Source organism: Dipodomys spectabilis, unplaced genomic scaffold, assembly GCF_019054845.1.
Source record: "Dipodomys spectabilis isolate Male_0828 unplaced genomic scaffold, ASM1905484v1 ptg000032l, whole genome shotgun sequence".
Taxonomy (NCBI): domain Eukaryota; kingdom Metazoa; phylum Chordata; class Mammalia; order Rodentia; family Heteromyidae; genus Dipodomys; species Dipodomys spectabilis.
In genome coordinates, this window is record NW_024870709.1 from 23,154,240 (window position 1) to 23,176,327 (window position 22,088).

At 38.1% G+C, this 22,088-nt stretch overlaps 1 protein-coding gene across 5 annotated transcripts in view; it reads left to right on the forward strand.

The window, feature by feature from the left end:
- Window positions 1-22,088, forward strand: part of St3gal6 (ST3 beta-galactoside alpha-2,3-sialyltransferase 6) — a 63,441-nt gene that overhangs the window by 11,410 nt on the left and 29,943 nt on the right. For 4 of the 5 annotated variants that reach the window (XM_042676843.1, XM_042676840.1, XM_042676839.1 and 1 more), the window contains exon 2: window positions 13,483-13,651. The gene's annotated coding sequence lies outside the window, so the exon portion shown is untranslated. Of the gene's footprint in view, window positions 1-13,315; window positions 13,383-13,482; window positions 13,652-22,088 lie in introns of those variants that run through there. The other variant, XM_042676842.1, reaches the window with a different exon arrangement.

Consider the following 22,088-nt stretch of genomic DNA (forward strand, 5'->3'; position numbering starts at 1 on the left):
GATAAGCATCATTATCTGCCCATGATACTATTGTAACTATTATAGCTACTATTACAAACATTCTTCCTCAAATAATTAACAATTAACTTTCTCCAACAAGTATTTCTAGGTATGTTCTACCACTGAACCTCATTCCTCCAGCCCCCACCCCCTGGCCCCTGAAAGCCTTTTGGATTGATCTCATATAGCTGTAATTTTTTTCCTTAGCTGTTCTTTTTAGCATTTGGCTTCACTTTGGACTGTATTATCTTTACTTATGTTGTATTTATGTATTTATTTAATTTTTGTACAATGCATATTTGTTCAGCCATCATTTGCCATGTGCCATGTGTCAGGCAGTACTGTCCTGTTACATAGGGATCCTTAGGCACAAGGAGAGATACATTATTGTATGTGTGGTTGTGTGTGTATATGTATGTAAGCTTTTTTTTTTTTTTAACTGGTGTTGGGATGTGAACTCAGGGTCTGACTCTCACTTGGCTTTCTTTTTTATGGCAAGCATTATACAATTTGAGCTATGCCTTCAGTCCAGCTACTTACTGATTGATTTCAGATGGAGTCTCATGGACTTTTCTGCCAAGGTTGGCTTCAAACTGCAATCCTCTACGTCTCAGCCTCCTGAGTAGCTAGGATTACCCACAAGCCACTGGTGCCTGGTATATGCATTTTTTTTTTTTTTTGGTGGCGTTGTGGAAAGAAAATCTGTTTGCTGAATAGGGATATTCTTTTTTTTTTTCAAAATGAACTAGGGTTATGGAATAAAAATCTCCAGATGTCCATTTAAAAGCTTAAATGTTTTTTAGTCTGAGTGTTTTTAATGCTTTGAAAGTATAGTGATGATTGTTATGACAATTAGTGAAGCAATTTTATATATTCTTAAGTTCTTCTCTGTCCTCATTCCAAATGCTGGTGGAGACAGACAGGGAAGCCTGTCTTTTTTGTTGTTGTTGTTGTTGGTTGTGGGGCTTGAACTCTGGCCTGGGCGCTGTCCCTCAGCTCTTCAGCTCAAGGCTAGCATTCTACCACTTGAGCTACAGTGCCACTTCCGATTTTCTGGTGGTTTATTGGAGATAAGAGTTTCACGGACTTTCCTAACCTGGCTGCTTTGAACCACAATCCTCAGATCTCAGCCTCCTGAATAACTAGGACTACAGGTGTGAGCCACCATCACCCCGCTAAGGGAAGCCTGTCTTGAAGAGAAGACTCCCAGTAGGAAGACTGGTAGAGAAAGAAAGGGAGGGCCAGCCTTCCAGCTAGATAGGAATATGATCAGTAACCACAGAGGTGTGAAGCAGCTTTGAGTAGGATTGAGAACTGCTCTGAGTTTGGTGTTAATAGAGCATACCCTTCAAAGTGAAGCATTTCCAGAGACCATGAGATGCCATAAGAGACAACTTAATATGTTTTTTTTTTTTATTGTGAAAATACTGTACAGAGGGGTTACAATTATATGGGCAAGATAATGAGTACATTTCTTATCAAGCATTGTTGCCTCCTCCTTTGTTTCCCCTTCCCATCCCTTCCCATACTCCCCCCTTGCCCCCCACCAGATCCCCCCCCCAAAAGTTGTAAAGTTCCTTTTTCAACATAATGACTTGTACATCTCATTGTTGCAATGGGTCCATCTGTATCCCTATTTAAATGATTTGTTTTTTCCCTTCCCCTCCACAAATTATACTAATGTCAAATACAGTGAAAGCAGGGGTTATACTGTGGGCGAGGGACATACATTTGTTTTTTCCCTTCCCCTCCACAAATTATACTAATGTCAAATACAGTGAAAGCAGGGGTTATACTGTGGGCGAGGGACATACAAAGCAACAAAGAAATCATCTTATAAATATGTTAGAAACAATAGCAAGCAAGAAAAAAACATTTGCGTCCTTATCTTGGGGTTCATTTCCTTAACATCAACTTATCTGACCTTTTCTGCTTGTCTTAGACATATACTAGTTATTGCAAATAAGGGAAAGCATGGGACCTATGTTTCTTTGGGCCTGGCTTACTTCACTTAATATATTTTTTTCCAGTCTTTCCATTTCCTAACAAATGGGGCAATGTCATTCTTTCTGATGGAGGCATAGAATTCCATTGTGTATATATACCACATTTTCTTAATAGGTATTAAATCCATGTCCTGTATACTTTTATTTCCCTATAAGGCTGTGCAATTAGGGAGGTTGGTCTATACAGACAATTTATAACAGGCAAATTCTGCTTATTGCTTCTAAAAGAAGACTTGGATTTTATATACGGTATCTAATACCTTTCTTTCGATTATGATCTAATAAGAAAATGATAGAAGCAATAGTTAAGTAATGGTTGGATGATTATTAGAGCTCTTACTGAGAGTTTAAAGTATAGAAATGTTAAGTATCTTTCAACTTCTGAAGCATGGGAGTCTAAAGGAAATTTTATAGTAGCGACCTCCATTGAGAACAGCCAATATATTTTACAGATCCATGCCTTTGAAACAGAAATATAGGACTCTTTACACAACTGCAGGCCAGGCACTTTTTATTCACAGCTCCATTCTGTACAATTGTATTTTTTTTCATAATTTATGTGCAACATTTGGTCAGTGTTTGATTATTATATGTTGTCATTATAGTTAAACGTTGGCTTCCATCCTTTCTCCTATTCCCTGATTTGACATATCAAATAGGTTTTCACAGTTTATATAATATCTCATGTTAAATGTATGAAAACCTTATGTATCTTTATTATCTACCTTATGTAGAAAACCTTATGTATCTTTATTCCAAAAATATGATTCCTACCCATAGCTGTTCCTTCTGGCTTTGGGTGTTAGTTTCTCTTCCTTGGCAATTAAGTAATAGGACCCAACACACCCTAACCACAAGAACTTTAAAATTCCTAGGGAAGAATTACATGTGAAAAGAAAAAAACAACAACATTGGAACTTACTTGTACTGTAATTAGCTTGGAAATGGAATGTGGAGGAGAGTTCTCAAGGAGGTTAGGAAAACAGAAGCAAAATAGAATGTCTCAGCATATTTCTACATTATGCAGGGCAGAGTGTATCTGATCATAAGTTATGTGCTTATTGAACAACTTTTTGATGATTACTCATGAATTTGCCTATAGAGGTTGCCAATTTGCCAATTCAAACATATAGACCCTTAGGCATTTGTATTCTTCCTGTTTTAAGTGAATTATGTTAGCATATCCAATAACACCTGCCTCCTAGGAGCAGCACTTCTCTGGGGGAATTGATCACCTTCTCAACCACCAGCCTTGAACTGCTGACTCCCAGCTGTATGAGAGTTCTCAGATCACACCTATCTTTGAGTTCTAACCTGGCTGCCAAGACCCTTTTTCTTTTTTCTTTTTTTTGGTTGGTTATGAGGCTTGAACTTGGGGCCTAGGCACTGTCTCTGAGCTCTTTATGCTCAAGGCTAGCACACTACCACTTTAAGACATAATGCCTCTTCTGGTTTTCTGGAGCTAATAGTCTCACAGACTTTCCTACCCCGGCTGGCTTTGAACCATAATTCTGAGATCTCAGCTAGGATTGCAGGCAAGAGCTACAGTGCCCAGCCTAGACTGCTTTTCCTCGGACAACTTTATTTACTGTTGTGTTGTTAAGTTTTTATGGAAAGATAGAGGAGTAAAGACTGTGCAGAAAATTTGGGTTTTTATCACCGACTCTCCTCACATTGAACAGACACAGGTCAGCTACCTCTGGATGAAGTAGTAGAACATTCCTTCCTCTATTTATTGGTCATCTTGGAGTGAGTGAATTTGTTCCAAGCACATTATATACTTGTATGGAAATATCATTATGAAACCTATGTATATAATTAATTCACATTAGTAAGAGAGAGAGAAAGGAAAAGAAAGAAAGGAAGAGAGAGAAAGAAACAGAGAAGGTGTTATAGGTTCATTTGTGTCACCTCTGTATAGGTATATTGAAACCCTCACACCCAGGACCTAATCAGGAATATGACTTAATTTTGGGGACAAGTCAGGTATTATCTAAGTTAAGACCACAGTGTAGGGTGAGTCCCTAAAACAGTTTAAGTGGTGTCCGTGTGAGTACTGAGGCACGTGGACAACTCCATATTAAGATAGAAAACAGAGGCCTCTCTTAGCCCTCCTGCTTCTTCCTGTGCCTTCTGTAAACCACATAGAGCTCAGCTACCAGCAAACCATGCAGCGTGTGGAAGAGGCATGAGCCATACTTCCCCACAGTTTGCAGAAGGAGGAAGACCCTACTGACACATTGATTTCAAACTTCTAGACTCTAGGACCATGGATAAGACAACACAGTTTAGCTTCTGAATTTGTGATGCTTAGCTCCAGCGGCTCTAGGAGCCTGCCCCAGGGGTAGCAGTGTTCCGCCCATTCTTTCTTCATCCTCTGGGTCCTGGAATTGCCTGACTGAATAGTGTTACACATCCCCTCATCCAAGGATCTTCTGAGCTTCCTCAGAGATTTCCAGGGTTCCTTCCTATCTGTGAAATGCTCCATCGGAAGGCAGATGTGGCTTTCCCTCACTGTTCACTCAGCTCTTCACTAGCACCTTCACGTGGAGCCTGTTTGATTTCCTGACAGCCTCAGGATGAGCTTTGTCCAGCAACCCTGCTGCCTCCTCCCCTACTGGGTTTCTTCTCCAGTTCCCTTCCCTTCCTTCCAGAACCAGTTATTTTCCAAATAACATGACATGTTATAAATAAAGGCTTAATTTTCCTTTTCACTTAGGTCAATGTTCTTTTGTGAAAAGAAAATGATTCCTGGATTTCAGAAAGAAAAAAAAAAAAAAGCCCACACAGCCAACATTTAGATTTCTTATTCTTGCTAAGGAATTAGCGCTTATTAGACCACAGATTATAGTTTCTTTGGCAATGATTCCTTTCAAACCCCTTATCTTGGATTTCTTTTTCACTTAGGGTGGAATTTCTGGTATTAGGGGACTCCCAAGGGAGGTTGTGGTTGTGAAATTCCCCGGGGAACTGCACAGAACTGGACCCATTCCTGGGCTGTGCCTTAGCAGGAGTGGTTTGGGAGCCAGGGATTCCACTCACAGCATTTCTTTTAAGTGCCCTTAATGTGGACTGCCCTTTTGTCTCAGATGTACACAGCCTGGAGTGATCATGGAGTGGGTGAATACTCCCCCACTTTCCCTTCCTTTCTGTACACATACCAGCAGTTGCTACTAGTAATTATGGGAAGGTCTTCAGGACATTTAAAAAAAATCACAAGCATGAGGAACTTTCAGAAGTTTACATAATGTTAGTTTTGGTTTCTGGTCTATTTGACCTTTCTTATTCTCTTGTTAGGCCTCCTTCAACTTCTTGTTTCTGGTGTTTCTACTTGGGACTATTTTTTCCCTTTGGGGTGGAATTTTAGGCTAATCACATCTAATACACACATTTTATATAATTGAAATAGTGTATCTTGACCTTGTAGATTAAGAGCTCAAGAAGGGAGTGAAATGTTTATGTTAGGTTTAATTTTGTGCTTAAGTATGAGAACTGAGATTTTCCTGTAGGATCTCGGTGGTCTCTCAGCTTCGTCTTGGCATCCTACATTCGATGGCACATGATAGATGATTAGTAAGTCTTCTGGGTGGGTGGGTGGATGGATGGGTACTAGATAGATGGGTGAGTGGGAGGATGGATAGATGAATGGATGGCTAGATGAATGGATGAATGAATGATAAATGGATGGGTGAGTAGATAGATGGCTGATAGATGGATTGAGTGGATAGAAGGTTCCAGAGACAAATCTTGAGGTACTCTATCTGCTTGGTTGATCTCACTAAACTACTAATAGGACGAATTTCAGTTCTGAAGCCTAGGAGGGTTTTCCTCAGTCCAGGAGGCATTCTTGAGCATATGCCTGGGATCTAGAAGAGGTATTATCTCCTTGGCTTGCCTATGGAATGTGCTAAAGCATTTTTCCAGTGGTTTGTGAAAGTTGGGCTGCCTGCCTGCCTACCTTCCTTCCTTCCTTCCTTCCTTCCTTCCTTCCTTCCTTCCTTCTTCCCTTCTTTTCTCTTTCTCTCTCCCTCTCCCTCTCGCTCTCCCTCTCCCTATCCTCTCTCTCCCTTCCTTCCCCTTCTTGAGGATGGTAAATACTCTGTTGTAAATCTACTAGAAGAAACTTTTCTTTCCCTATCTCTTCTCAAGGAGAAATGGCCCTCTTTGATTTGCTTTTTATTTCTGTATTTTCTGCACGAATCAGGACATCAGTAATTATTCATGTTTTGAAATACTTAGCTTTTTCTCAGAGTGATCTTTACAAAGGATTATGTTAAAAGTATAGGAATCTCACTTAAGGTCATTATATATTTGTAGACAATATCAGTTTACACATAACAATAAACCATTTTTTTTTTCCTTCGGTCGGTCATGGGCTTGAGTGCTGCCCTGCGCTCTTCAGCTCAAGGCGAGTACTCTACCGCTTGAGCCATAGCATCACTTCTGGTTTTCTAGTGGTTTATTGGAGAAGAGTTTCACAGACTTTCCTGCCTGGCCTGGCTTTGAGACTTGATCCTCAGATCTCAGCCTCCTGAGTAGTGAGGATTACAGGCGTGAGCCACCACCACCGGCTGATAATAAACCTTTTTATAATGTACTTGAGTTAGAAAATACAATTACTTTAAATAGGTTATTGTTTATCATTCTAACAATTAACAAGATCCCCTGATTTATTATTTAATTGAACACCTTTTCAAACATTATCTCTGACTCATGGTAGGTTTTTCACAAATGTTTTCCTCTTTAATTATCTCCCCCCTCCCCAACCCCAATCTTCTTTTTCTCTCCCTCTTGAGCAACATCCCCAGTCCTTTCTGCTATTTAATGATTTTCCAGATAGCATCTCAAGCTTTTGCCCAGGGTTGGCCTGAGACTGAGATCTTCCTACCTCCATTACCTGCATAGCTGTAGTTGTAGTTTCGGACTACCACATTCACCTTGATTTTTTTTTTTTTCCCAAATAGAATATCTTCTGCTTGGGCTGGCTTCTCACTGTGATCCTAGTTTCATCCAATGCCATCTCTTGCATATCTCTCCCACAATCCTTTCTGAAAAAATATTGGTAATTTTTCTGTAAGATTGTCATGGATTATTTTCTGGTCAGAACATAAGGCAAAGCATTCCAGAGAAGGCTTTGGTTTGTTTATCTACTTGAGGTGGACTTTTCTGCCCAGTTAGTGTGGTCACCATGATGAGAAATTGGTTGTAATTAAGACTGTTTTCTGCATTTGATCCCTCGTTAGTATGTTTTGTTTCAACACAATGATTATATGTTCACATCCACTAGGAATTTATTTTTTCAGTTTGAATACTGTTTACCTTCCCTTTCCAGAAATTTCTAGTATTTTAAATATCTAGATAGTTTTGAATAATTTAAACTACCAAAAGTTTATGTTTCTGAAGAAAACAGTGCTAAAAATGGAATTTTAATATCAAAATATTATAGCAATTTGAAGGATTTCCTGGCTTAGTGAACTTTTTTTTTTTTTTAAACAAGGCTGGTATTGTCTCACTGAGCCACAGTCTATATATCTTCTCCCCTACAGGCTATTTTAAAGATATGGTCTTGCTTCTCATCCAAGCTTGTGCCTGATCTGAGGGACTTTTCTGTCCATTGTAGCCTGGCGCCATTATCCTCTCTATCATAGTCTCTTCTGTGGCTTAGGATGACAGGTGTGTACACCTGTACCCAGTTATGGTTTGAAAAAAGGTCTCAAAAATTTTCTTCCTAGGATGGCCTCAGCAGTAATTCTCCCATTTTCAGCCTCCAAGTAGCTGGGATTACAGGTGTAAGTCACCAATATTTAGCTTATTTATATAAACATTATTTGAAACTACATGGCATATCATACATGTATAAAGTTATGTGTATAAGCATGTAAATAAATATCAGCTGGGTCTCTGTCAGACTTAAGCTAGTCCCTGGGAAAGAGGGACAGGTGGAGAAGAGAATATACTCTGTTACAAAAAGAAAGTTCAAGAAAGGGGTTGGGTGGGACTCAGTGGTAGAGTACTTGCCTAGCATGCATAAAAGAATCCAAGAAGATATCATTATTTTGTTTAATACATTTATATACATTTGTTATATGAACATTTGATAACTATGTAAAATTTTGTAGTAAATGCTGTCTAATATTTGCTAATAGATAATAGTGACCATATATTCATCAAGAATCTGAAAATGAGACTGAAGCTATTGTTTAATGTGTCTGGAATGTCACAATGCCATTTTGTGAAAATGAAATTACCAGAATAGGTTTTGAACATAAGGAAAGCTCCCAGGTGACTTGGCTCCTGAGAAGCTATAATATCTTGGAGATTAAGAGCAGACCCAGCAGCTACATTCTTAGGCCCAAACAGGGCTTGAGGACTTTTAGCCTGAGACCCTGGAGGAATGATTTAACTTAATTTGGCCTCCATTTCCTTACCTGTAGTATGAGGGTTGTGCCCATGTAAGCACCGGTCTGAGGGTTTTATATACTCCTGCGTGTGAAGTCTGGAGCTAGTAGGCATGCAATAAAAAGTTTGGCTGTTAATGTTTTTCATCACTACCTATCAGTGGGCTCAGTTTTTCCCTGGTATCACTTTCATTCTCACCTCAGAATAGTTGCTAATGCTGTTTCCTTTTGTATAGAACATTCATTCTACATACACTCTTTAATCTGGCTAATTTTTTTTCTCATTTATCAGACCTACTTTTTGTTCTCCCATATCTGGGTCAGAATTTTAATATAGTAATTTAATAATTGCTTATGAATGACTTGCTATGTCTGCCTCTCCCTGGTTTGTAAACAGCTTTACTTATTTACTAATGAATCCTCAGTGCCTAGATCAGTGACTGGCATTGAGTAGACACTGGGAAATTCTTTACTGAAAGAAATGTTACCTGTAAAAGGTAAGAAACAATGTTTAGATTTAGTTTTTAAAAAAATTGTATTTACTCATTTTTTAATTTTAATATATATTTTTATTGTAAAGATACTGTACAGAGGGGTTACAGTTACATGATAAGGTAATGAGTACATTTTCCTCTCGAGCATTGCTACCCCCTTCTTTGTTTTTCCCCTAATATCCCTTCCTTCCCCACTTCCCCAGCTCCTCACTCCTCCCTCCCCCAAGTTGTAAAGTTAGTTGTCAATATAATGGCTTGTACGTCTCATTGTTACAATGAGTCAACCTGTATCCTTATTTTAAGAAATGAATTTAAATGGATGAAATTGGGATCATTACAATAAGTGTGATAAGCCAAGCTCAGAAAGACAAACATTACATATTTTCACTCATGCAGAATCTAGACCTAAAATTTTTAAAAATAATAATTACATGTAATGAGTGTAAAAGGGAAGATGGAAAGGAAGAGGACAACAGAAGGAAAATATAATAGAAGTATAAAATACTTATTTGAGAAGAGTATAAAGACACACATGAAAAAATTTAAAAAAGGAAGAGAGAGGGGTTATAAAAGAGTAAAGTAGGTGGGATGAATTTAATCAAAGTACATTATTTGCATATGTGTATTATAGAAACACCCTTTTGCACAGTTTATGCTAATGAGCTTTTTTAATGTTAAAAAGAAATTAATTTGACTCAATGTACTTGGCTTTAAGGATTATCTGTGATGTTAGGAAGTACATTGAATATGATTGCATAAAAATACATGCCCAAGCTGGGTGTTGTTGGCTCATGCCTATAATCCTAGCTACTCAGGAGACTGAGATCTGATGATCGTGGTTCGAAGCCAGCCTGGGCAGGAAGGAAGGTGAGACACTTTATTGCCAATAAACCACCAGAAAATTGGAAGTGATGCTGTGGCTCAAGTGTTAGAACACTAGCCTTGAGCTGAAGAGCTGAGGGACAGTGTCCAGGCCCAGAGTTCAAGGCCCATGACCAACCCCCCCCCCCCAAAAAAAAAAAAAAACCAGCACAATATGTTAGTTTGTTTGTATTGATAAACTATAACATATCTATTATGATATATATGTTCTGTGCTTGTGTATATGTATACACACAAATACACACGTACTTATACGTATTTGTAACTTGGCTTTGGGAGATCATCTAATGGATACTAGCATAAATATTGCCATATATTTTCATTGGCTTTGGAAACCAGGACAGTTTCCAACAGTGCAATCTTGAGGTTTGATATATACTCATATGATTGTTCTCTCTTGACCTAGCTTATTTCTTTTCTTTCCTTGTTTTTGAAAAATAGCAGAAGAAGGAAGGAGAATGCACAGATATGAGATGCTAGCAGAATGTTGCTCAGAATAAACTATAAGTAATTTGTAAAAAGAACTCGTGAATCAGATGGAGTGTTATTTGTAACTTTTTAGCAAACTCTTTATAAGGGAGACTAATCTTTTTACTTTCTGGCAGGACAGGAGCTAAGTTCCCTCTTAGTTTTAGGATTAGTTCCTCTGGGAGAGAAACATAGGGATGCTTTCAAATTTGGGGAAGAGCTATGTATGCAGATATCAGCATTTCTCTCCAGGAAAAGCATTCTATGGGATTTTTTTTTAAATTTAATTTTATTTTTTTTGTGAACATCCTGTACAGAGGGGTTACAATTACATGGGCAGGATAATGCGTACATTTCTTACCAAGCATTGCAGCCTCCTCCTTTGTTTACCCTTCACATCCCTTCCCAGCCTCCCTCCTCCCCCCCCCCAATCTTTAAGTTGACTGAAAGCCCAAATTGATTAGGTAAATTGAGAAGTAGAATATGATCTAATCAAGCAAGAAACAAGGAAGTCATAAAAGGAGTTTTATTTATTTATTTATTTATTTTTTGGGTCCTGTCGTAGGGCCTGAACTCTGGGCCTGGGCACTGTCCCTCAGCTCTTCAGCTCAAGGCTAGCGCTCTACCACTTGAGCCACAGTGCCACTTCCGGCTTTTTTTCTTTTTGCTTATGTGGTGCTGGGGAATCGAACCCAGGGCCTCAAGCATGCAAGGCAAGCGCTCTACCACTGAGCCACCTTCCCAGCCCCATAAAAGGAGTTTTATGAAATTAGTGGCAGGAAGGTTAAATGCCAGATCAAGGAAAAGAATGCTAAGCTCTGTACTGACAAAGGCTGTGATCTATGACCTTGGGAGACTCAGCTCCTTTAGAGACATTTGATTTTATAGAAATCACTGGGAAAAAAATGTCTTTTTGGTTTTTTTACAGTTAATATTTTCATTAACTGTACTATATACTGAAGTAACAAATTTATTCATTGATTTAGATTGCTTTCCAAGGTCACAGGTGGAGTATCTTTTTTTTAAATGACAGAATATATCTTCTGTAGCACTGTGCAAAATTAACTATTGCTTGAGGTATGACTGTAGGAGTACTTCAAACTACTAGCATGCCATACCTAATTGGAACTTGAAAAATGTGGACTCAAAAAGAAACTGGTTATTAATTATCTATCCCCAAATTATGACTGGACAGGATATTTGAAATCAGGTAGCTGGATGACAGTTCAGGATCACATTTTGGGAAACACAAGTTTAAACAACATCCATGAATCCCTGCCTACTTACTGCAGAATCCTTAGCTGTATTTGCATTATGAAGAATCCTACTGGAAATGATAATCAGGCCCTGCCTGGGACCTGATGAATCTAAATGGACATCTTACCAAAATGCTCATGGGTGTGAGGACCCATTGGTTGGTCTGGTCTGCCTGGCTACGTGTCCTGTTCCTCAATGCTCCATGTGCATTCATCTTGAATCTGCATGCTCAGGTCAAGAGTATAATGAGTAGCAGTGTTCCCCTGATAGAACGTCCAAACAGGGTCTTAAGAAGCTCATTATAGATTGTGCAATACAGTGTGCTGCTGTATAGACCCTAACTAAGCCTTACAGCAGAATATCTTTAGTAACAAGTGGCCCAGCATTCAGTGGTACAGCCTGTTATTATGTATTATCTTTAGGAAGTCTCAATAGTAGGAATTCTTCCAAACATTGAGCTTAAGCCTAACTTCTGACTTTTGCATTCACTGCTCTTGACTTAGTGCCCTGGTAAATCTGCAGAATCATGCTAGTTCTCCTCATGAAAGTCCTTCAGATGTGAGCCTAACCTGTCTCTTGATTTAAGCTTCTGTCGAAGTAGTGGGATTCTCTTCAACCAGCTGTTTCTGATATGACATCATTTGAGTTTTCTTCATAGATCTATCTAGATGAAATAACCCTAAAACTCTTTCCTACTTTAAAAATGTGATTGATATCTTAGTCCTGTTAGTAAGATGTAGAAGTGCATAGATGATGACAAGAATCCAGGAACTGTATTTCTATACATTTAGAGAAGATGACTCTGATGCATAAATTTATTATATCCATAACTTCAGAATTCCATCTCATAATGAAGACTTTATTATATTTGCTGGAGAGCACAAGAGAGCACTACTTTTTTTTCTTGTCATTTCTAATGGGTCCAACTACTTAGTACATTAAAACAAACATATATGGAAATACATAAAAATGAGAATTTTCCATTTCTCTACAAATTTTAAAATGCATATATTTTAAGAAAAAAAAATCTAGTGATCCACAGCTCAGCATATCAGCTATTATGCTTTTTTCTAATGCCTTTCAGTAATTTATGTGCACACATATAACACAAATAAATAATCTTAGTGTGCTCAACATTTTAATAGTTTGTGTCTTGGTGGACTCTTTCTTCACATTGCTATATCATTTTCAAGCAAAATTATTTTTCCTGGAGGACATTAGGTAAGACTAAGTGGCTTCTGAAATAAACTACTAGTTTTATTTATTTATATTTGTTCCCTGAGAATTTAACAAAAGATATTCATTCTCTATTAGCAGAAGAGAGCATGTAGCTTTTGTTAGTTTTTGTGTCAGGATTAACCTTATATAAGAAAAGTTGGAGGAGGATCAGTTTGGGAAGGTTTTTGGTTTGTTTTTCCCCCAACTATTTTATTTTTTTCCAGAAGTGGCTCATAGCATTTCCTGGCATAGACTTACCCTTCAGTAGCTATTCTTGATAGTTTGACCATACTTCCTCTCTGTTCGCTTTCTTCTAGATATTTTTATTCCTGTCGACCTCCTCCTCTCCATTTTCATTTCCTTTTTGGGTTCTGAGAGCAGTAACTTCTTTTCTCACCTCTGCATTTAACAATAAAGGTGTGTGTATGTGTGGAGAGAAACTGAAAAATAAGACAGATGGTTATTTGTTCACTTGGCTGGTCTGGAGTAATTGAGCTGGATATGTTTTTTTTTTTTTTCCAAGGCGACTGAACTAAAGTAAAAACCAGTCATGAATGACAGCAATGTAATATTTGCTGTTGGTTTGGCTGTTGGAATTTTGTTTCTTTCATTTTGATTCTCTGTTCATTAGTGTTATCATCTTATAAAACAGCTTTTAGGTAATCACAAGTGAATGTATTACAATAAAGTCTTCACTAAATTTTGGAAAATTGCTTTAAATTTTGGCTTTAAGTTGTCTCTCTTTGTGTTTTATTTCAGCACTTGCCAGTTAAGAAGCAGCACAACCTTGGGTCCTGTATTTCTAGCAGAGAGCCTCAACTGTTCAGCAGATAGCTTCTCTCCTGTATCATCCTACTCTGGTATCTCCTAGAATATTCTTTGGCTTCAGGAACAGAGGGCCTTTAGGGAACGATTCCTAAAAGTGCAGGTAAGCTGCAGTAACGCTACCGTTGTCTGAGATTACTTAGATATATGTTTGAATACTAATCCTTATAAAATGTTCTGTCTAGCGGGTGATGACAAATCTCCTCTCCTCTGAGTACACAACTGCCTGTCATTTTCTCTCATTGCAGGTGGTCAGAAAGCCTATGAGAATAAATAAAATCAATCAGTGCCTCTTCACTGTGTCCCCAAATTAAGCTGTACCAGTTATATTATTTTTATTATCAGTCTGAACAGGCTTGTTTGGGACTGTGGTAAGCCAGTGTGGAAGTTAGGAGTAAGAAAACCCTGAAATGCAAATTACGATTTTATGTAGTATACAAATACCATAGAAATTTGGTAGTTAATAAGTTGTGTAACCTTGAGCAAGTGACTTGCTGTCTCTGGGTGTTTTCTGAATAGAGTTAATCCTAGTTTCCTGTCTTTAAGTGAAATAATAATAGTTTCATTAAAGTATTCTAATGGAATTTTAGGCCAATTCTTCTCCTCACTGCTTATTCCTGGATTTTTAGGTACAAGTTTCAGACAGAAACTTATTAACTTTTGTTGAGAAAGCTCTAGAACAAAAAAAAATGTTAGCTGTGTATTTTACCCATGAACCTTTGTAGCCTTTCTTATTCATTAAGGTTCATCATAGGACAATTATTCTACTAGCAAATGTGTTAGATTGCTATCTTATTTGGAAATCTTTTTATGAAGGACATATACTGACTGAAACTGTCATTCTATGGTACTTCCAGCACATGGACATTTATAATGGTCCTGCAATTGAATCCTCGAGAATCTCTTGGATTCTTATTTACTTACACTGCGACTACTCCTGATGGGGTTGAAGCCTTCCCCAGAGTATTCTAGGGCTACTAGACCTGGATTACCATGATTCACCTAGGCTGGGGGTAGGGCTAAATCCTTATTGCCAGCAACTTCAAATTCAATAGAATATGGGCTTTTCCCTTCAATCTTTACATTTTCTGACACGAAGGAAATAGAAAGATTTTGAGAGTTAAAATACCATAATGATGAAGAGCATGGATTCTGGAGTGTGAGTTCAAGTCTCAGCTCTAACACTACATGGGTAGCCCTGGGCAGATGATAATTTCTCTGGGATATAGTCAGTCTCTTTCTGTACAATATGGATGTCAATAATACCTTTCTTAAAGGGTGTCTTTGAGAATTAAAAGAATTATACCTCTAAAACATTTTGAACAGTTCTGTCATATGTGTTCAGTAAATTTTAAACTATTTTTGTCAATTTTTGCATAAGGTTCATTCTTCTCTTTCTATTTTTCTAGCTGAAGACTGACAGATTCTAGTCTTCATCTTTCTCTTGTTAAACATGGCAATGTCCCACAGTATTTGCTTGCCAAGCCTAGGACACAAAAGCTGGCTCTTTGGCAACATTATAATAATCTTAGTGTAAGACAAAATGTGTTTGCCAGCTCACACGTTTTATAGAGTTCTTGATTTTGTTTTTGCTTTAGACACATTTGCTATTTTGATTACAAATCTGAAATTACTACTTGTTTGTATTTTACTGTAGTGTCAGTTCAGTTTTGTCATTAAAAACATAAAAAGATGTGGTTTCTCTAGCCAGAAAAAGGTCTTGTCCTAAGATAAGCTTTGCCAAAAGTTACTATTTTGAATGCTTTTCATTTTATATCCAGAAGTCTTCCTGTCATAGATACTCTGAAATGTCAAAACTACTGTGCAAAAATAATCACAGTAATGGAAACAGAATTTTTTTGAGGCTATTAATAGCACTGTTGTAAGTTTTTTAAGATCTTTACCAGGAAGTTTTGGAGCTTTTTTTTTCTTTTTTTTTTTTTTTAGTGGCAACTTGGTGAATAGCCAGCCAGTATTTCAGTACTTCACTTTTAAAAGACAAATTAAAAAAAGATTGTAAGTGTCCTTACTTATACCATATGCCAGATACTTACATTTACTACTGATACTAGCTCTGTTGCATAGTATTGTAATTTCTCATTTTATAAAGGTAATTGAGTGCGTTATGCAGAAGTTAAGCAAACTTCAAATTAATACAAACATATAGAGCAAGAGAGGAGGTAGAAATCTAGAGGATCTGCTTGCCTTACCGCTCATTTGTATTGCTGCTGGCAAAGTAAAAAAAAAAATGAGGAAGAAGATGAGAATTAAAATGGAAGGATCAAATTATAGTAGTTTTAAATGATAGGCTTAAGTGATTTTAATACATGTTCGGAAGACAATAGGAAGCTACTGAAAAGTTTGCCTGAGTGGAAGGTAAGAAAACTGTGCTTGGAGAATTTTATGCTAACATAACATTGGATTAGGTTTGAAGGGAAGGTTAGAGATCATTGCCAAGTAGCTGAGTGAGAAATAATGAGAACATGTGTTTAGGAAATAGGAAGATCAGCCTGAGAGACCTTATGTTTAGGTGAGCAGAGGAGGAAAGAGAAATCAAGAAGCAGAGAAGTTAAAGGCTAGTGTAGCATCACCCTAGGGAAGGTGGTTCAGCAATTGTACCTCTTAGAGGTGAGAGACCTGGAACAAAATAATAATGATTGGGGCTAGTAGTAATTATGAATTCATTCCTTTATTGACTTGTCTTTTGTTCATTGAATAAATACTGTTGTGCCCCAGGATGAAATAAGAATTGAACTGGAGGGAAATCTGTATAAAAATGCTGTCAGGTGCCCAAACTCTTCACTTATTTATTTTTATTATTTTTATTTGAAAAACTGTCACTTATTAGCAAGATGACACTGGACCAGTTTTTAAAACTTTTGTTTTTCATAATATGGTACATAAGACCTTACCTTGTCTAAATGCTCTGAACATTTGCCTTCTCTAATGATTCTTACTGCATTAATTGGAATTACTGTTGTGTTTGAGAGGTGATTCATTTGGCACTGGTAAGTGAATGAACACAAGGTCTAAATGAAGGGCACATGATGTACGTATAACAGGAAGAAAGGAGTCCTACGTATTTCTTGAAAACACCAGTGGCATCTATAGTGATCTTAATAGTAGATGGAAAAATAAGATTTCAAATAAAATAGGAAGAAAAGTGTCCAAGGAATTTACAAATGAACCACAAACAGTCCTTGGAATGGTGAGGGTAATATTTGGTGAAGCCTCATATCTTCAAAGACATTTTGACTTGCAGCATTGGATTTTGAATGAGCTTCTAGGGGCTGGGAAGGTGGCTCAGTGGTAGAGAGCTTGCCTTGCATGCATGAGGCCCTGGGTTCAATTCCTCAGTACCACATAAGCAGAAAAAAAAGCCGGAAGTGGCATTGTGGTTCAAGTGGTAGAGTGCTGGCCTTGAGCTGAAGGCCCAGAGTTCAGGCCCACGACTGGACCCAAAAAACAACAACAACAACAAAAATACTTGAAAAAAAATAAAACTTGAATGAGCTTCTAGTGCCCCCCAAAAGCTATATGCAGTACAAATTTATTCAGTAGCATCAATAATTTGATGAGATTATTTTTTATTTTAATTCAGAATGTGTTCAAAAGTAGGCAGCAGAATGAAATGTAAAGCTTTCCTGTAAAGCTAAACATATAAAAATGAAGGCGTTATATTTGTTTTTTTTTAATTTAAAGATTATAAAACTGGTTTATTGAAAAAGAAATTCAAGAAAACCAGTTTAATTTCTTACCCCATGCTACCCTGAAGGAGTTATATTTGAATGTTCACTTAGCTTAACTTACAATAACCAAAAACTGCAAAGAAATCAATTGTGGAGTAAATTGTGATACAGCCAACAACATAATACCACTTAGTAATAAAAAGAAGTGAATACCTAGCATAAGTAGTCAAATGTAAATGGTTGTTTTTAAAAGTACTATGCTGGCTGTCTCAGTGGGAGAGTGCCTGCCCAGCAAGTGTGAGGCCCCGAGTTCAAACCCCAGAGCTACTACCACCAAAAAAAAGAGGTATTATACAAATTGAAAGAAGCCAGAAATAAGATACAATCACAAGGTATGTTTGTATTAAACCAAAAAAAAAGCAAAACCCTAGTAATAGTATCACATTGCTGCTGGATCAGGAAGCCACAGAGGAGCAAAGGAGTTGCTGAGGTTAATGCCTGAGGTTACATGGCCTTACACATTCTCCCAGACTGTCCAGTTAAAAGTGTAAATTGTATTGCATAAAACTTACTTCATCAAAGCTAATTTTTTTAAGTGAACTGTAGTCATGTCCTGTTTATAATATTTAGTATTTCTCAGAGGCTGTTATCTCATGAGTTAGAAGGTGATGTAAGGAAAAAAAGAAGTAGATCTCTGAGAGAAAACACGAGTAATCATAAGAAGCATAAAAAGTTCTCTATAAACGTTCCTTGTGTTTTTTCCATGGAGCTAGATCTGAAGTGAGCGATCTTAGAAACAGAAACTCCAATTCATTTATTTTTAGCATACATCATAGTGGCTAGTAGCTGAATGATGTTAGTGTGTGTAGCTGCACTATTAAAAAAAATTCTACTAAAAAACAAAGTCATTTATTTTTGTGTTCTTTGCAGTAAGGACACCCTCTTTTCAGGGATACAATTTGGTCACCAGCCTTGGTAATAAGGACTTAAGATCTGTCCACATATGCACAGGATGAGATCTGGCCAAAAGCAGACTGGAAGAGAAGGTTGAGGGCAGGGACACATATCATTGCATTAGCTGAAGAACTGGAGGAGGGAAGAGAAAGAAACTAAATTATACATGATGTTCTCTTTCTGCTCTGCAGAAAGCAAACAGTTAGGCATTTAGAAAGTGGTTAGAGGGCTGGGAAGGTGGCTCAGTGGTAGAGTGCTTGCCTTGCATGCATGAGGCCCTGAGTTCAATTCCTCAGCACCACATAAGCAAAAAAAAAGTCGGAAGTGGCGCTGTGGCTCAAGTGGTAGAGCGCTAGCCTTGAGCTGAAGAGCTGAGGGACAGCCCAGGCCCAGAGGTCAGGCTCATGACCGACCAAAAAAAAAAAAAGTGGTTAGAATTTATGCAATTGGTTCAATTTGTTGAAATGAATCAACTCTATTTTGGGGATATATGCCTACATCAATTTGCTGTTATGTTTTTCAATAATATCAGAGGATTTTTTTGAATTTTTGTATCAAATAGCAGTGGCTCATAACTTCAGATATAAATTAAGCAATGGTTCAGGTAATTTTGCATATTATATAATTCTGAGTATTAACATATTTTTTTAATTATTGGTTTCTGAGAATGTTCAGATCCTTTGGGCAGGAAGTCTGATCAAACAGATTACTGATTCCTTAAAATTTTTTTATGTTTTTGTCAGTTGTGAGGCTTGAACTAAGGGCCTGGGTGTTGTCCCTAAGCTTCTTTGACTCAAGGCTGGCATTCTACCACTTGAGCCACAGCATCACTTCCAGCTTTTTCTGAGAAGTTTATTGGAGATAAGAGTGTTCATAGACTTTGCTGCCTGGGCTGGCTTTCAACTGTGCTCCTTAGATCTCAGTTTCTTGAGTAGCTAGGATTATTTGCATGAGCCACTGGTGCCTGGCTTCATTCCTAGGATTTAACTCTTTGTAAGTTGAATCATTCTTTTTCATATTGCAATGTTTCTAAAGAAATATATTTTAATAAATGCATATATTTAGTGTGTGCTATCCTCTCCTGCTTTCTATGTATTTATAGCTGGGTGTTGAATCTAGGTATTTACACATGCTCAGCATAGACTACCACCAAGCTGAACTCCCAATGCTATATCACTTTTTTAAAAAGCATTGAGCACGTTAAGTTCATAATGTTATCATTAAAAACAGTCATTACAGTTTTACATAGTATGCAATTTAAAAATGTAGTTTTTGAATCAGACAGATCTCACTCTGTATCTTTGGGTACTGCTTTAGGCATTAAGTATCTTTTTTTTTTTTTTTTGGGGTCCGGTCGTGGGCCTGAACTCTGGGCCTGGGCACTGTCCCTCAGCTTTTCAGCTCAAAGCCAGCACTCTACCACTTGAGCCACAGTACCACTTCTGGCTTTTTTTTCTGCTTATGTGGTGCTGAGGAATCGAATCCAGGCCTCAGGCATGCAAGGCAAGCGCTCTACCACTGAACCACCTTCCCAGCCCAGCATTAAGTATCTTTAACATACAGGTGATAATACTTTTTAGTTGTTATGTGGAAAAGGGATTAGTATGATGCTAGGCATTTAACATGTGCTCAGTAAACTGTGTTGTTATTTACATTGGTACCATGTTTATAAGGTGTCTGATCTTGGTATTTAGAACACACTACTCCTGTACACTTGCACCCTTCGGTTCATAATAAGAACTATACCTAAAACAAAGGTTGCGAGTGGAGGAAAACTGAGGCCTTTACATTTGTCATTTTACAGCTTATACCCTCTGTCAAATTTAGGTCATATGGAGATATCTAGGTTTATGAGTCTTAGGCATAGAGGAGAGGTGGGGCTGGACCAGAAATCAAGACATAATGATTGTCTAGAACCTGAGGATGTTTTGTTCTAGGTTTCTTCACATGGGCACAAGATTTGCAGAGAATAATCTAACAGTGCAGAAAGTGCAAAGCAGCCTTCAGTATGTGTCAGTGTGAGCTGAGGACTGGCAGAATCCTGACTGGATGAAGGCCTATTGGAAGGCTGAATGTCAGCAGGAACACCTGGTAGGGGTGTGGAGGTGAGCCATGAATGGGGGCACATGGCTAAGAGGAAATTTCATGGCTGGCTGAAATATAGCTGCTGCTTAGATATTAGATATTAGGTGTCTCTGGGCTGTGTGGAGCCAGAAAGTCTATTCTTCTCTAATTTGGAGGTTAACAGGTCTTAGGATTAATCAGCAGCACTGAAGTGTGAGAGAGGACTCAGTGGCAGAAAGATGAAGTCATCTGTCCCTGAGAAATCAGGAAGCATGAGAAAGCTTTGCTACTGAATGGGTGGGGAATGGATTAATATCTAGTTACTTAAGAATTGAAAGTTTAGCTGCAGAAATGATGAGAGGGAGGGAGTAAAGAAGGGAGAGACATTTTGAAGAGAAGAATTGGAGGTGATGGCTAAGAAGCAGGAGAATGAGAAGCAGAAGGAAGAGGAGGACAGGATGAGAAGGAAGAACAGGAGGAGGAGGAAAAGGAGTAAAAGAATGTAAACAGTAGGAAATGAGGAAGGACCCAACAATAGGAAGCCAGTTATGGTGGATGAGATATCCAAGACTAGTGTTGGATCCCCAGGAACCTGACCAAACTGTTACCGTTTTAGTTACAGGTGCCTCCGGTTCCCTTTTCTTGGGCCAGATCAGTCCCAGATCAGGCTCGGGGTGACTGAGCCTGCAGCTGGCCATTGGGAAGCACCTGCACTTGGGTCAGGAGGAAACTGGGGACAGAGAAGCCCCTGGGGGTGGGGCAGAAGAAGTCTGCACACTCAGGCTATTTTTTTCTTTGGTGGTATATGGTATTGGATGATAGACCTATAGGGTTTTTGGAGTTGTAAGTAGAGCAATTATTGCTGAATTATTGGTAAACATGCTTTAAAAAATGTCTAGATGTTTAGATAAGCAAGCTCCTTTTGATTTGAGGAAGCATTAGGAGAGCCCAAAATTAAAAATCTGACAAATTTTCAGTGTTCATCTGTATTTTATTTTGTTCATATATGCTATTGTGGTTAAGAACAGCAGGCTGGAAGGTTGGGAGTAATAGGGTTTTATTTGAGTAGTTTGTATGGAAAGGCTACAGACTTCACCATATTGTACATTGGTATTGAATGGATACAGATTAAGGAACTGATGAAACCGACAATTAGAAAGACATCCTATAATGTTGTCTTTGTTTGAGAAAATGGGTCAGTGTTTTCAACTGGGAGAATTCATTAACTAAGAAGGGCGGTGTGACAGATTTGAGTCCTGATTCTGCAGTTTTTCAGCTCAGGAAAGTTACTGTTCTTCCCCAGCCTTCTGTTTCCTCATTTGTGAAATAGGAATTGCAAATGACTGCTTCCTTTAAAGGGTGTGTGTCAGGAAGACCTGAGACAATACACCAAAGGCCTTCATCATATGTTTTGGTTAAGCACTCATATTTCTCAACAATTTCAACCTGCCATTATCCATTGGATAAGTGCCATATGCCAGGCCTTCAAGGCTGGAAAAAATTAATATATGGCATTTAGTTCTGAGATCTGTAACTATATTCAACATTGATGTACTTAGTATTTTCTGCAAGACTGGCTACTGTTAGAAGTCTTTGGGTAAGATGATAGACCTGACAGGTAACACCTGTTCGTATGGCACATGAAGTCTCTACTGTGACATCTCTGTATTTCAGCAAATCCATTAATTTCTTCTGCCTCGAATTGTTTAGTGTATTCTAACAGCACTGGTTTTCAAACTTTTTTGGGCACATGAATCAGGTTGGAGGATGTGTGCAAGGGCTTAGGAATGTTGTTAGCAAGCCCTTTCCCCCAACTTGGTGCTACCTCTTGAA